The following is a 14,381-nucleotide window of genomic DNA, read 5'->3' on the forward strand; positions in this document are numbered from 1 at the left end:
GCCAAGAAAAAAAGTGGACAAAAGAGGGTGTGGATCTGTGTGAAATTTAGAAGTGATGGGTTCTTTGAGCTCTTTATCACTAAATTGGACTTAGACCAGACAACTGTTCAAATAGGGGGCACCTTCAAAAAGTCCTCTCTAAAGCAGGACACATGACTACCATATTTGTGTTCTTCCATTTGTTTTGCTTTCATAGATCTTAATTGTTTGGATTCTTGACTTGTCTGGTTTAGGATTGCAAAATGCCAGTGCTTAAGCTTTCCTTGCAATCCGGAACATGATTGATTTTCTGCCACTCTTCACATTCAGTACGATTTATGCTGCAATCCTGTACCTGTCTGCTCAGAGGTAAGCCCCCTCAAGTTCATTTTGACTTCTCCCAGATGCATCTGTACTGCTTTGCAGCCTTGAAGACCTGAGTTAATTGCAGGAGCTTCTGTATTTCACGGCAGGATCGTGTGCACTTTCCCCCCTTGTGTACATTGTACACTAGTCTGTCTATAGATTAGCATGGCACAAGGAAAAGGCAAAACTGGGCATGGTATACTATGCAAAAATATTTATCAACATGTAAATCAAGTTACAAATTATAGTTTGGCAGCCTAAAATCTTGTCAACCTTTACATGAGTTAACTCAAGATTTGGATTCCCATTTGGAAACCTAATAAAGCAATAGTAAACTCAACTTTCCAAGACTAAGGTTTTTTTAAATAAAAAAACAAAAACAGATTTTGAGTTTGAGTTTGAACATTAGCTGCAGAATCTGTCATACCCTCTTGGGAGGCCCTTGGCAAAGCTTCAGTAGATATAAAGGGACTGACTTGTCAAAGGCAATCTGCTCACATTTTACAGAAGTAGAAAACATGTGTGATAATCTTATGCAATTTTATCAGAGATATTGGACTACGAAGATTGATCCTGCCCTGAATAGTACTGTACCTCACAACCACTGGATGGTATTGACCATTAAAAATAAAAATAGAAGATAATCCAGGCTATGGCTACACATGCCTGACTTGCAAATATGCAGAGATTATATATTATTAATTCTCAACATGTATGATCTAGTTGAGATACCTGCATTGCAGGGGAGTGGACTAGATGACTCTTGAAGTCCAGCTCTACAATTCTATAATTTAACATATTTTTCATTCAAGCTATTTTTATCCTAAATTTGTATACTATTCTTCTGCTTATGGTTTTCTGTGTTATCTTGAACTATGTGGCCGGTTGTTGCAGTGAAAAGCTAAGGGCAGTTGTAGCCAATGCTAGTTGTACGCAAAGTAGACTCACTGAGGTTAATCATAGAATTGTAGAGTTGGAAGGGGTCCCGAGAGTCATGTAGTCCAACCCCTGCGATGAAGGAATCTCAACTAAAGCATCCATAGCAGGTGACCATCCAACCTTTGCTCAAAAACCTCCAAGGAGACATAGTGCACAACCTCCCAAGAGAGTCTATTCCACTGCTGAACAGCTCTTGGACATGACTAAGCGGGTCTACTCTAAAACGTAGCTGGATACCATCCTAAGCTTCTGATATTCCAATCTTCTCTACTGCAGTGGTGAGGCTATGGCACTTAGGCTGTGTCATAACGGCCATAATGTCACTGTTAAGAGACAACTCATCCATAGTGCAGAGCCAGAGCCATTATACCAGCTAAGGGGCAGAAACTATGCTTGCAGTCTAGTGTAGATGTGCTCCATCCCTTACTGTTGTATACTACTGTTGTGTTGCATAATGCCTCTTGCAATGGGGTAGTTTTCCTATATGCTATCTTTGCCATGCAATAATGGAGGCTGCTGCAAATGTACACGAGTCATAACTGAGGTGTACTATCCGATTAAGAAGAGTGCCAGGGAACTTGCCCTTCCTCGCCAGCCATAGAATCCACAGGTAAAGGTAAAGGTACCCCTGCCCGTCAGGGCCAGTCGTGACTGACTCTAGGGTTGCGCGCTCATCTCGCTCAAGAGGCCGGGAGCCGGCGCTGTCCGAAGACATTTCCGGGTCACGTGGCCAGCGTGACGAAGCTGCAGCTGGCGAGCCTGCACCAGCACAGCACACGGAAACGCCGTTTACCTTCCCGCTAGAAAGCGGTCCCTATTTATCTACTTGCACTTAAGGGTGCTTTTGAACTGCTAGGTGGGCAGGAGCTGGGACCGAACGACAGGAGCTCACCCCGCCGCGGGGATTCGAACCGCCGACCTTTCGATCAGCAAGTCCTAGGCTCTGTGGTTCAACCCACAGTGCCACCCGCATCCACAGGACCAGGCAGCAAATGTGGTTTTCTGTTAACTCGCTGCCATGTTTGTACCTGTGTATATCCATCTCAGTGGGAACTGGCAGAGAAAAAAATCAACACCCACACTTTGCCCCATCTTCACACTAGGTCAGATCGTAGTCTTTGAAGAAACCAGTTTGTTAAAACCCCGTCTGGAAGAAGGCAAGTGCTAAGCTCAGCATTATGACAGCTTAATTGAAAGGTACACATAGATGACGAGAGGAGAAATTTTAAAAAAAACTCTGTAGATCTCAAGGAGACAAAAATTATCTTCTCATCTCTTCTAAATCACTAGTCTGAACAGCATTTGTAGGGTGGTTACATCTTGTAGGAGAGGAAGGAATAAACATTAACATACACCCTTCCCAAATGCATACTTTTCTTAATTGGCATAGAGAATTTGCGAGTCCTTGGAGAGGGGAAAGGTCTTTTGACTATTATTAAATAATCAACAGCATGTGGCTGGGTGTAATTTCTAAATCATGTGCTAGCAGTGAGAGTTAGGAACACATTCTGTTCCCACATTTCTTTAGGCAGATCCTGCACATGAGGGTGGGATATTTTTGCATGTCACTTCAGAAGCAGCTCATAATCTTCCTTCTCTTCTGCTAATGGCAACAAAATCTCCTGCAGATTCTTTCCTATGGGAGATTGGGCTAGCTCAGTAGATAGAGCATGAGACTCAGAGTCATGAATTTGAGCCCCATGTTGGACAAAAGATTCCTGCACTGCAGGGGTTGGACTGATGACCCTTGTGGCCCCTTCCAATTCTACATTGACAGGGTTGGGCCTGCACTGCCTACAACCTGTTTTTAGACATCGGATTACCCCATGTAAACAACATTGAACACATTTAAAATAGTGGGTTATGATTTTGTGCACAGTGCGAATGTGCTATTGAATTCCATTATAATAGGCACTCTGGTACATACTTAGCTTAATATAGCTGACCCAGTCCTGGAACTGTGATTGATGTCATCTAAGAAGCAAAAACAACCTTTGTAAGTAACCATTGACATGGTCAGAATGAAGGAAATCATAGTCCTATGCTAATCCATGTTCTGAAACCTAGCTTACTTAGCCATTCCTAGAACCCTCATGCACACATTCATACTCATGCCATACAGGAAGTATAGTGTCCCGATCAAGGGAAGTAATATTCTCACTCTATTCTGCCATGGTCAGACCACCCCCAGAGTACTGTGACCAGTTCTGGGCACCACAATTAAAAAAAATATATTGATAAGCTGGAATGTGTGACCAAGATGAACAAGTGTTTAGAAACCAAGCCTAATGAGGAACAGTTGAGGGAATTGAGTATTTTTAGCCTGGCAAAGGGGAGTCTGGAGGAGATAAGATGGCCATCTTCAAATATCTAATGGGCAGCCACATGGAAGATGGAGCAAACTTGTTTTCTCCTGCTCTGAAGCACAGGACCCAAATATATGGATTCAAGTTACAAGAAAGCAGATTCCGACTAAATACCAGGAAGAACTTTCTTCCTGTTTGAGCTGTTTGACAGTGCAACAAACTCCTATGAGCAGTGGTGGACTCTTCTTCCTTGGAGGTTTTTAAGCAGAGATTGGATGGTCACCCATCATATAGTTGAGATTCCTGCATTGTATGGTGGTCCCTTCCAACTCTACAGTTCTATGATTCTATGTTTCTATGAATTGTGTTGCCATCAGAGAATGTGGTCATTCTCCACTTGAGTCAGGCTACTAGCAAATTACATTTATCCACTGAGTACGAAGCAACTGTTATCCTCAGAGAGAAATGACCACCCTTTTCTGATCTATGAGGAATGCTAAAGAGAGAGAGAGAGAGGGAGAGATGAAAGCTGTGTTAAATCAATTAATCAGAAGAGGGCTATTATATTCTTTGACATACTCTATGTTTAATCCAGCCCCAAGTTGTGAGGACAGTTTAAGGGTAAGGACTTATGCTAATACAGCCATATTGTGTATGTTGTGCAATAGAAATCTGCAATATCTTTCATGAAGTCCTTTCCCAATTTAGCCAAGCACAACTTCATTCAGTGCTTTTGGATGGCGCATGTGGCATGTTTATAGCGCACAGCAATACTGTGCAAGGCTTTTTAGCTCAAAGAGAATAATAACTTATTGAAACTGCAGGGGGAGTTCATGATACTAGTTAACATCTATCGGTTTCCTCCTTAATGCTCTGCCCTAAAGCACAACTTGATTTTTATATGGTGATTCCTGTTATCTTTCCATTTTTGCCATTATGCTTTATTACCTGTCATGGTAGCAAAGTGACTTGCAAGAGTTTATCCATGGAGCTGATGACTTAGTGAGGAAACTGAATCTCCTTAGCCACCCCATCTAGTCCAGATCTCTGACTTAAGGCTCATTACATGACACCAGAAAGCATCCATCACAGATGCCTTGCAGCCTACCCTTTTATTTCCAGGATTCTCCATGCGTGTGTGAGCAGGGGCACAGATGAAACTTGGACCTCCCTTAGAGAGAGCCTGTCCACATGCATTTAATGGGTGGTACCGAACAAGGGACATGGGTGGCGCTGTGTGCTAAACCACAGAGCCTAGGACTTGCCGATCAGAAGGTCGGCGGTTCGAATCCCCGCAATGGGGTGAGCTCCCGTTGCTTGGTCCCTGGTCCTGCCAACCTAGCAGTTCGAAAGCACGTCAAAGTGAAAGCAGATAAATAGTTACCGCTTTGGCGGGAAGGTAAACGGAGTCTCTGTATGCTGCTCTGGTTCACCAGAAGCAGCTTAGTCATGCTGGCCACATGACCCGGAAGCTGTACGCTTAAAAACCCTAACTCTAACCCTCCCACACCCATAACATAGTAAGCTTTCTAAAAATGCTTGCATCCTATTGCTAACATAATATGCCATCTAAGAAGTGGCATTGACTTAGCAACACCTGTTACCATCTTGGCAGTTAGTCAGGAGCCTGAGGCCAAAGGCAAAATAGAGACATCAAATTTGCATATCAATTGACAAACATATTACACGCAATTGATGCTGAATGTGCAGGACCATCTCCATTGTTAGCACTCATTCTCCATATCTAGGGAGCTCACAGTCCTGGAATGTTTGCCTGCGCACATTTAAAAATGCATGACTTTATGTTATTTAACTAATGCAAATTATTTCTGTGCAAATATACAGTGGAATTCTAGGCCACTGATGGGCTGTAACATGCACACACGCCACGCCAAGGATGGTTCACATTGAAGGCATTGTTCTTTCGGACATCAAAACATACCAGCAGGACAACAAAATAAAATAAGCCCCCAAAGGTCAGCAAACAAGGAGGTTGTGGGCAGAAACAAACCCATCTGGTAAAAGCACAAAAGAGCAAATAGCTTTCACTGTAACTTGGAAGCCTGAACAGTAACACTTGGTGGAAGTACCAAGAGGCTAATTGCCAAGCCTTTTATTTCTTTATGCAATTAACAACATTGTAGATAAGGAAACAACCAAAGGCCCATTTAGTCCAGCATCCTCTTTTTCAGAGTGGTCAACCAAATGCCTATGGGAAGCCCACAAGCAGGCATGAGTGGAATACTCCTCTCCTGCTATCCCCGACCCCCCAGACTAGTATTGTTTTTTAATATAATAATTTTTATTAATTTTAACATACTGATTATCAATCATACAACAGAACTTCACTTCTTATACAATCTTTTTGGACTTCCATCAGCACCTCTGATGATCCTCCATTCTTATCACTTCTGCATTTCTTAAATTCATATTGCCTTTAATTATCTTAACTAACAGTTCCCCTCTTTACCTCTTTTGCAATATTTCAAATAGTTTGCCTTACAAAACTTCTTGCAAACCTACAAGTGTAATCTGATCGTCACAATTACTTTTCAAGTAGTCCGTAAATTTACACCAGTATTCTGTGAATCTCTGGTCCCGCAGGTTTCAAATTCTTCCTGTTACCGTATTTTTCGCACCATAGGACGCACTTTTTCCCCTCCAAAAATGAAGGGGAAATGTGTGTGCGTCCTATGGTGCGAATGCAGGCTTTCGCTGAAGCTGGAGAGCGAGAGGGGTCGGTGCGCACCGACCCCTCTCGCTCTCCAGGCTTCAGGAGAGCCCCACCGCCAGCCCCACAAGCTCGGGGGACAGCGGGGAGGCGGAACGCCGCCATCCCGCTGTCCCCCGACTTGGTTAGAAGGCTGGCAGGGGGAGAAGCCTGCTCCTCCCCATCACCAGCCCCGCAAACTCGGGAGACAGCGGGAGAGGCGTAGCGCGCCCTTCCCGCTGTCCCCCGACTTGGCTAGAAGGCTGGCGGGGGGGAGAAGCCTGCTCCTCCCCATCACCAGCCCCGCAAACTCGGGAGACAGCGGGAGAGGCGTAGCGCGCCCTTCCCGCTGTCCCCCGACTTGGCTAGAAGGCTGGCGGGGGGGAGAAGCCTGCTCCTCCCCATCACCAGCCCCGCAAACTCGGGAGACAGCGGGAGAGGCGTAGCGCGCCCTTCCCGCTGTCCCCCGACTTGGCTAGAAGGCTGGCGGGGGGGAGAAGCCTGCTCCTCCCCGTCGCCAGCCCCGCAAATTCGGGAGACAGCGGGAGAGGCGCAGTGCGCCCTCCCGCTGTCTCCCGACATGGTTTGGAGGCTGGCGCAGGGCTTCCTCCTCCCCCAGCCCCGCAAGCTCCCACAGCGATGCCAAAGCTGCACGCAGCTTCGGCATGGCTCTGGGTCCTGTTCTGCGCGCATATGGCAGGAGCCTCCATAGGCGCGCGTCACCTCTCCAGCCAGGAGAGCACGCACGGGGCTAAAGCAGCCCCCCCGCGACCCTCTCCCGGCTGGAGAGGTGACGCACGCCTATGGCCACTGCTCCCTGACCTGCTCTTTAGGGCTGGTGGTGGGCTTCCCCTGCCAGCCCCAAAGAGCAGGTCGAAAGGAACCTGAAGCCTGGAGAGCGAGAGGGGTCGGTGCGCACCAACCCCTCTCGCTCTCCAGGCTTCCAAGGTAGCCACCTGAACGCACCTTAAACGGCACCTTGTTTTAGAGCGGGAAAACAAAAGGGGGAAAATTCTCCCACTCTCTGCGCAGCGCTTCCTGCCGCTTCGCTGAAGGGGCGCTGGGCAGAGAGCAGAAGAATTTTTTCCCCTTGTTCTCCCCCCTCTAAAACAAGGTGCGTCCTATTGTCCGGTGCGTCCTATGGTGCGAAAAATACGGTAATTTATCTAATTCTGCATAGTCCATCAGTTTCATCCTCCATTCTTCTTTTGACGGTATTTCTTCTTGCTTCCACTTTTGTGCCAATAATATTCTTGCATACAAAAATAATTTGCAATCCTTTCTATTTATATCATCTCCTACAATGCCAAGTAAAAATGCTTCTGGTTTCTTAATAAATGTATATTTCAACATTTTTTTCATCTCATTATATATCATTTCCCAGAAGTTTTTCACTTTTTTACATTCCTACCACATATGATAAAATGTTCCTTCTTTTTCTTTACATTTCCAACATTTATTACTCACTTTGTACATTTTAGCTAATTTAACAGGTGTAATATACCATCTATACATCATTTTCATCACAATTTAAGGCATTGCATGCAGTAAATTTTAAACCTTCTTTCCATAGTTTCCCCCAATCATTTAAATGTATATTATACCCAAAATCTTTAGCCCAATGTATCATAACCGACTTTACCTCCTCATCTTTCAAATGCCATTCAAGCAGCAATTTGTACATTTTAGACAAAGTTTTATATTTATTGCTTAATATCTCTACTTCAAACTTTGATTTATTTTCATCAAATCCTTTTCCCTTAAAATCCTGTTTAAACATTTCATTGACTTGGCGATAGTGCAGCTTTAACTTCTTCATATGGCTTCATCTTCCATTTACTCCCTTCCTTTTGTATTAATTTTCCGTAAGTTGCCCAATTCCCACTCATATTTATCTTTTTCAACCCTAACCCTAACCCCCTCAGACTAGTATTAGTATATAGTGATAACATCCCTAGGTGTAAATTTCTGGTTTAAAATTTGAGTTTTACATTTATTAGCTTTTTAGGATGCAAATCTGTACTGGAGCACTGCTGGCTGAGAGGTTCATCAGAAGTCCTGCTCTGTTGGCAGAATGCCAGTCTCACCATTGCCACAAGATGCGAGTTTCCTCCTTCCCCTCCTCTCTTGGGCTGAGGAACCTCCCACATTTGGATCTAAATAGGTCCACCATTTGGCCTGTGAACCCATTCTGGCCAGGCCCACCTGCCCTACACCCACAGGCACACCTAGGAGTTGGTCAGTTGGGCTCCTGCCAAAGACACAGGCCCAGGAACATGTGAAAATCTGGCCTCTCTGCTCTGTCTCACCAGCATGCTTCACATGCTGCTGCTCTGGGCAGCCAAATATCCTTGCCGAGGGTGCAAAGGAGCACAGGTACACCTCTGCCTACACCTGATGTCATATATGGATCAAGTATAGACATGCCTCAGCTGAAAGGAAGTTTACCTGCAAAGCTGTGTGCAAAAGCCCTGTGCTGCCTGGTTTTATACCTTTCCTCAATGTAGGTGGGTGGGGAGGAAGAAAACATCCCAAATGTGTCTGCCATTGTTCTAACAGAGAGCACCACAGGGCTGCCTTGGCTGTACACTTGGTGTTGTGGTCTAAACCACTGAGCCTCTTGGGCTTGCCGATCAGGTCGGTGGTTCAAATCCCCGTGATGGAGTGAGCTCCCGTTGCTCTGTCCTGGCTCCTGCCAACTTAGCAGTTCGAAAGCACACCAGTACAAGTAGATAAATAGGTACCGCTGCAGCAGGAAGGTAAACAGTGTTTCCATGCACTCTGGTTTCCGTCATGGTGTCACGTTGTGCCAGAAGTGGCTTAGTCATGCTGGCCATGTGACCCAGAAAGCTGTCTGTGGACAAACGCCGGCTCCCTTGGCCTGACACAAGATGAGCAACCCCATAGTCACCTTTGACTGGACTTAACCGTGCAGGGGTCCTTTACCTTACCTTCACCTTACACTTGCTTTACCCCATGGTCCTTGAGTATTGGGGGCATGGCAGTGTGATGGACACACCCCTGGCTTGGCCTGCGCAGGTTTGCTCTGGGTCTGGGCTTCTACGCTGACCACAATCCCTAAACGGTGGACTGTGGCGATATCCAGGGTTGCTTTGGGCGTGTCTGCCATTTTTACATTGCTTCTGCATTCCCTAGGCTTTATGGTTGTGACCTCCCATACCAGGCAGAATATGTATTAGCTATGTTGCTGCTATACCTGTGGAATGGCGTTATATGAGTATAGGATTATGCAGCCCATCACAAAAGGTGGAATCACGTAATTGATATTTTAGTGTCCCCAGTTTTGCAATTTGTCTTCATGTATGCCAGCTAGTATCGCCTGCACACAATACTGTACACATGGGTGTGGCTGGGCCATACAACCGCAGACACAATAGAAGAGGTGGAAAAGACTGCAGTTGAAAATCCACAAAGCTCACTGGGTGGCCCAGGATTGAGATTTATAAAAAAATGCATTTCAACTTGTTTTGATTTCGTTCTTATGAGCCACCTTGGAATGGCAGCATGGAAATCATTAGAAATATAACCACTGCTTTCGCCTTAACTTGCTGTAGGTTTCCACACTTAAAAGCTGCTTATTTGGAGGTAAATATTGATGCAAGCAGATGTTTCAAACTGGGATGCCAATTTTCATGCCGGCCAAGGTTTCAAACTGGGATGCAAATTGTTCAGACCCTGCAAGGTACTTTATGCACACAGAAGTACCGTGAAGGAAAATACAGTGCTTTTAAGATATAGTTATACCGCAGCACATCGCCACAGGTAAGGTAGCACATTACAAAACCCACAGATCCATGAGCTCTGGCCTCCTTCCCCGGATATACGCCGGTGACCTTAACAGTAACTGAGCCGTGTGTGATTTTTGGGCGTGGTGTGCTTACCTTGGTTTACGGAACAATGAGAAGGGAGTTGCGAGGAGGTGGGGTTAGCTGATTTGCATCTCTCTGACTGGCAGAGAAGAGGGAGCCTGGGAGCAGACCGGGCGGGGAGGCGGGGGGAGCGCGTGCTTAGCCCGGAATTGGCTTGCAGCAACCCGATCAAACCTTGCATTTTTCACACTCGGGACGCGCCAAAGGACTGGAGTGGGTGGGCCGCCCCGGATGCATCCGCACAGGTGCGGAGGGCCACCTACCTGCTCCGAAATCCGATTGCATCTGCCGCGAGCGCCTCGCCGCCGCTTTGAAAGGCTGGGGAAAGGGGAAAGGACTCCGGGCTGCAGGCAGCGCAGCCCGTGCAAAGGCTGTTTGGTTGCATAGATGATCTTTCGCTCCCCCCCCCCTTCCCTCGGAGGCTGGTTCAGTTGCTCATGACGTGCCTCTCTCGCTGAGCTGCCAGCCCTCCTGCTCACTCGCTCCTGCCTCCCGCTGCAGCTGCCTTGCATTATTAGCCCCCCCCCGCCTCCCTCGCCGCCGCTTTGCAAGCCAGCCTGATTCATTTTTCTTGCCGCTCTTGGAGGAAGAAAGCAGCAGGGAGGGGGAAGAGAGAGAGAGAAGCGGCTGCTTTTTAAAACCCCAACCCCCCGCATTACTCGTCGGAATCTGCATTTTTTGTCCCTTTAATTAATTGCAAAGAGGCTCGGGAGCCTGTGATTCTCCTCGCCAGATGAACGTTTCCTTGGATCCTTGGACGTCTTGACTCCGGATTACTCGGGGGAAAGGAAGAAAAGAAAAAGGTTAGCCATGCCGACGATTCCCCACCCCCATCTTTCCCCTCGCCTTTACCCCGATGCCACCGCTTGCCTTCGCCCCCTCGCCCCGCCTGCTGGAGCCACTCGGGGCAACAGGGGCGACCGACGCCCCGGCAGTGTGGCTGGAGCTCTGCGGAGCCAGGCGGGCATCGGGATCACGTGGAGGTCTCCGGGGAGGCGGCGGTGGTAGTAGGAGTAGGAGTGGGAGGAGGGAGCGACCTGGTCACGCGTCTGCGTTTTCTCACGATACTACAAACTCGCTTCCTTCTTTCCCACCGCGTCTTCGGTAGCGACCGTGTCCAGGTGACATTCCTTCCCCTTCCTTCTCAACTCCCCCCCCCCCCGCTCGTTTGCATCCCTCGGGATCATCTCCATGCCTTTTCGCTTGTGCAGCGCCCCCATCTTCCTTTCCTCCGAGAGGGGCAGAGGGGTGTGTTCCTTTCTTTCCTCTCGACGGCGAATCAGCGCCTCCCCCGCCGCCCTTGGCTGCTTTGCCTGCTGGAAACGGAGGTGGCCGAGTTGGGGAGGGGGGGACGGAGAGAGAGAAAAGCCTGGCCAGAGACGTTCAGGTGTGCTTGCGCCCTGTTGATCCTCTCTGTGTAAAGGGAAGCAATCCGTCTTTAACTGCCCCCGCCCCTTTGGAAATGTCTCCTTCCTGGGACTGAGCGCCCTCCCTTCTTTTTTAATACATGCATGCCTTGCTCGCTTCCGAGGACGGGCAAGCGAATTGGACATTTATGAAAGGGCGATATGGGGGGCGCGTGCGGGGGGGGGCGCTGCTCGATTGCTCCCTTGCTCGGCTCCCCCACGCTCGCTCGCAAAGTCGATCAAAGGGCGAATCTCGGATTCCTGTTACTCTGCAGGCGTGTGTGTGTGTATTCCCCCCCTTTTTTTTAATCTACGGAGAGGGCGGAGCTGGGTACAGGTTGCTTTTAAAAAAAATAAAATGCTGCCGTCTGTTGTGAAAGACAAGCCTGGTAACTAATCCGCGCGGCGAACTCGGAACTGGCAAAAATGTGTTGCCCAGCGTCGATATCAAAGAGTTCGCTTACTCCAGAGGCGCCTTCCTAGATCCAACTCTGGTTCCCTTTCAGTCGAAGGAAAAGGGGCGTTTGTGGGTAGCCTCGGCGGAGAGGGAGCGCTTTCTTGGAAGGGCGTTGCTCTTCCCTTTGCTTATATTTATTTTATTTCAGTCTTACCCCCTTAGGCAGGTGCTCTACCGCTAGGGCATCCCTCGCCCCCGCCAAGTTCAGATGGCACCGGGAACAAATTCCTCTTTTCAGGGGGGACTCTGCTTGGGGGCCACACCCAAATGCCAACTCCAGTCCTAGGTGCGGCCGGAGCCTTGAAGCCCATGCAGGCAGAGTGCCAAAAACACATTCCATATTAACATCGTGTTTGGGGAAACATATTTACTACTTTTTTACGTCCCCACCCCCCTTATATGTGTTTGGCTTGAAGGCTTAATAACTTCTCCTGATGAAGTCCTGAGAAATCTTAGGAACTCTTACGGCTTCGCTGAGCGTTTGTTCAGAACAGTAATGATGCTGTTCTACCAGTAGCACCTGTAGTAGATGTGTGTCTGAAACTGTCAACAGTCTTGAAGGAGTTGCTTGTGGTTTGTAAGGGTTTGGGAGAGAAACCGCTGGCCTGGGTAAATCGAGTGTCTGGTTTCAAAGTCCTTACTCGGTTGTAAGTCCCCACTGAGCACAGTGGAGCTTCCTGTCTAATTAATAGGCAACCTAGTTCTAGACATGCTGATATGTCAGTGAAAACGATTAAATACAGTGGGATTTAAATCTGAATTAATATGCATAGGATATGAGTACAAGTTGGTTAGGCTCCCCCCCCAACCCCCCCCCCATAAAATAGATATGCAATGCTTGGGAAGGCTCTAGTCATATTTATAATGAGATATTATCATTTTTGTTATGTTCTGCTTGTAGTTCAAGGTAAAGTTAGTGACTTTAAAACTTCTCGGTGGGGAGCAAGAAAAGTGGCAGTTTGTGCTATTCACCATTCATTGAAGACGGAAATCGCTGACTCCTGTGCTTCAGATACCGTTCAGTGGTGATGAGACACTGTTTGAATTGTTGCCATATGCTGATCAATGCTCCATAGCTAACTGATAGCTAATCACGAATGCCAACATGTAACATGTCAAGGAATCCATAGCACTGTAGGAAGTTTGCCAGAGGAGAGGTTGTAAGTTTACTTGGCAAATTGCAATTTGTGATCCCCGCCTCCTGTTGCATTTTGTCATTTGGAACACCAGGGCCTCCATCTTGTATCTCTGAGCTCATTGAACATTTTTGCCATGGACTTGGGAGGGATCTGCATTTATTTTCTTCAGCAGATTGAGGCTGCATGCCTCTTGTGCAGGAACTGGGTCTCTCTAATGTAGAGTTTCTCCCCTGTAAATGTTTAATTAGTTAGTTGCAGATGATCTGCAAAATAATCCTTAAGAGTATCATCTCCTGCAATGCTCCTGATTCTCATACTGAGGGATACCTGACAATTAAGGCTACATATCAGTGAAGGAGTTAAAGGCTGGCATTTGCTGTCTTGCTATATCATTCAAAGTGGCTGTGTGGAGAACGCCTGTGAATCTTGGATCCTGTGCTGCAGACACACTGAAGGAGTGGCCCAGTAAAATAATAGAGATTGGTGTAGAGACCAACCATTGATACTCACATAGAACTGTAGTTGTTCTCCTGCCCTTCATAAACAGTAATAGATCTGTTGATTTCAGGAAGGTAATTTACATTGAAACATGTAATGCTGAAACATGAAACAAGCATGTACAGGAGGATAAGGATGGGTCCTTGCATATTTCTATTTCTTGAATATCATAATATTCAGCATGAAATACAATCATATGGCAAGAAGTGAACCAGTCATTTTCCTAATTGAGTCATTGGCAATTGATTGATGTGGGTAATAGACATTGAGGTATTTCACTTTTTGCTGTTTGTGCTGTAATCCATTCTGTGTATTGTGGCTTTTGTTGTGGCATTATTTAAGGCAGGCACATCCAATTCCCCCCCCCCCATGATGACCATACCTTTAGTTTTCTGAGCCACACCCCCTCTTTTGTTCTAGACCTCTTACTGGCATGTTTTCCCAAAACTTGCATGATAGCAGGAGTATCTTTAGTCTTGCTGCCAAGAATGTTTGCTCAGTTGTATCTTGCTTTTTTCTTTCACTTTCTGCTGCAACAACCTAGTGGATTTAATTTTTGTTCTGTTAGAAGAGAGGCAAAATAATTTAGCATTCCATCACTGGACCACTTTAAAAGCTAAGTCTAACAAATTGGTTTCCCTGCCTCCCATTTTGTTGCAGCTGACTACCATAATATTGTTGGCTTTATGTA

The 14,381-nt window shown here is 46.8% G+C and overlaps 1 protein-coding gene and 1 long non-coding RNA gene across 4 annotated transcripts in view; one reads left to right on the plus strand and one right to left on the minus strand.

Moving 5' to 3' along the window:
- Positions 1-3,942: 3,942 nt before the first annotated feature.
- LOC307218189 lies at positions 3,943-11,035 on the minus strand. Its single transcript, XR_013839868.1, has 2 exons — positions 10,454-11,035; positions 3,943-4,086 (listed from the first exon to the last, which is right to left on the minus strand). It is a non-coding gene; the product is annotated as an uncharacterized lncRNA (long non-coding RNA).
- Positions 11,036-11,209: 174 nt separating this feature from the next.
- The window catches only part of EPB41L1 (erythrocyte membrane protein band 4.1 like 1), a 164,082-nt gene continuing 160,910 nt past the window's right edge, over positions 11,210-14,381 (plus strand). For all 3 annotated transcript variants that reach the window (XM_079978814.1, XM_079978816.1, XM_079978817.1), the window contains exon 1: positions 11,210-11,311. The gene's annotated coding sequence lies outside the window, so the exon portion shown is untranslated. The remainder of the gene's footprint in view (positions 11,312-14,381) is intronic.

This window comes from Podarcis cretensis, assembly GCF_951804945.1.
Source record: "Podarcis cretensis genome assembly, chromosome: 6".
In the NCBI taxonomy this organism is placed as follows: domain Eukaryota; kingdom Metazoa; phylum Chordata; class Lepidosauria; order Squamata; family Lacertidae; genus Podarcis; species Podarcis cretensis.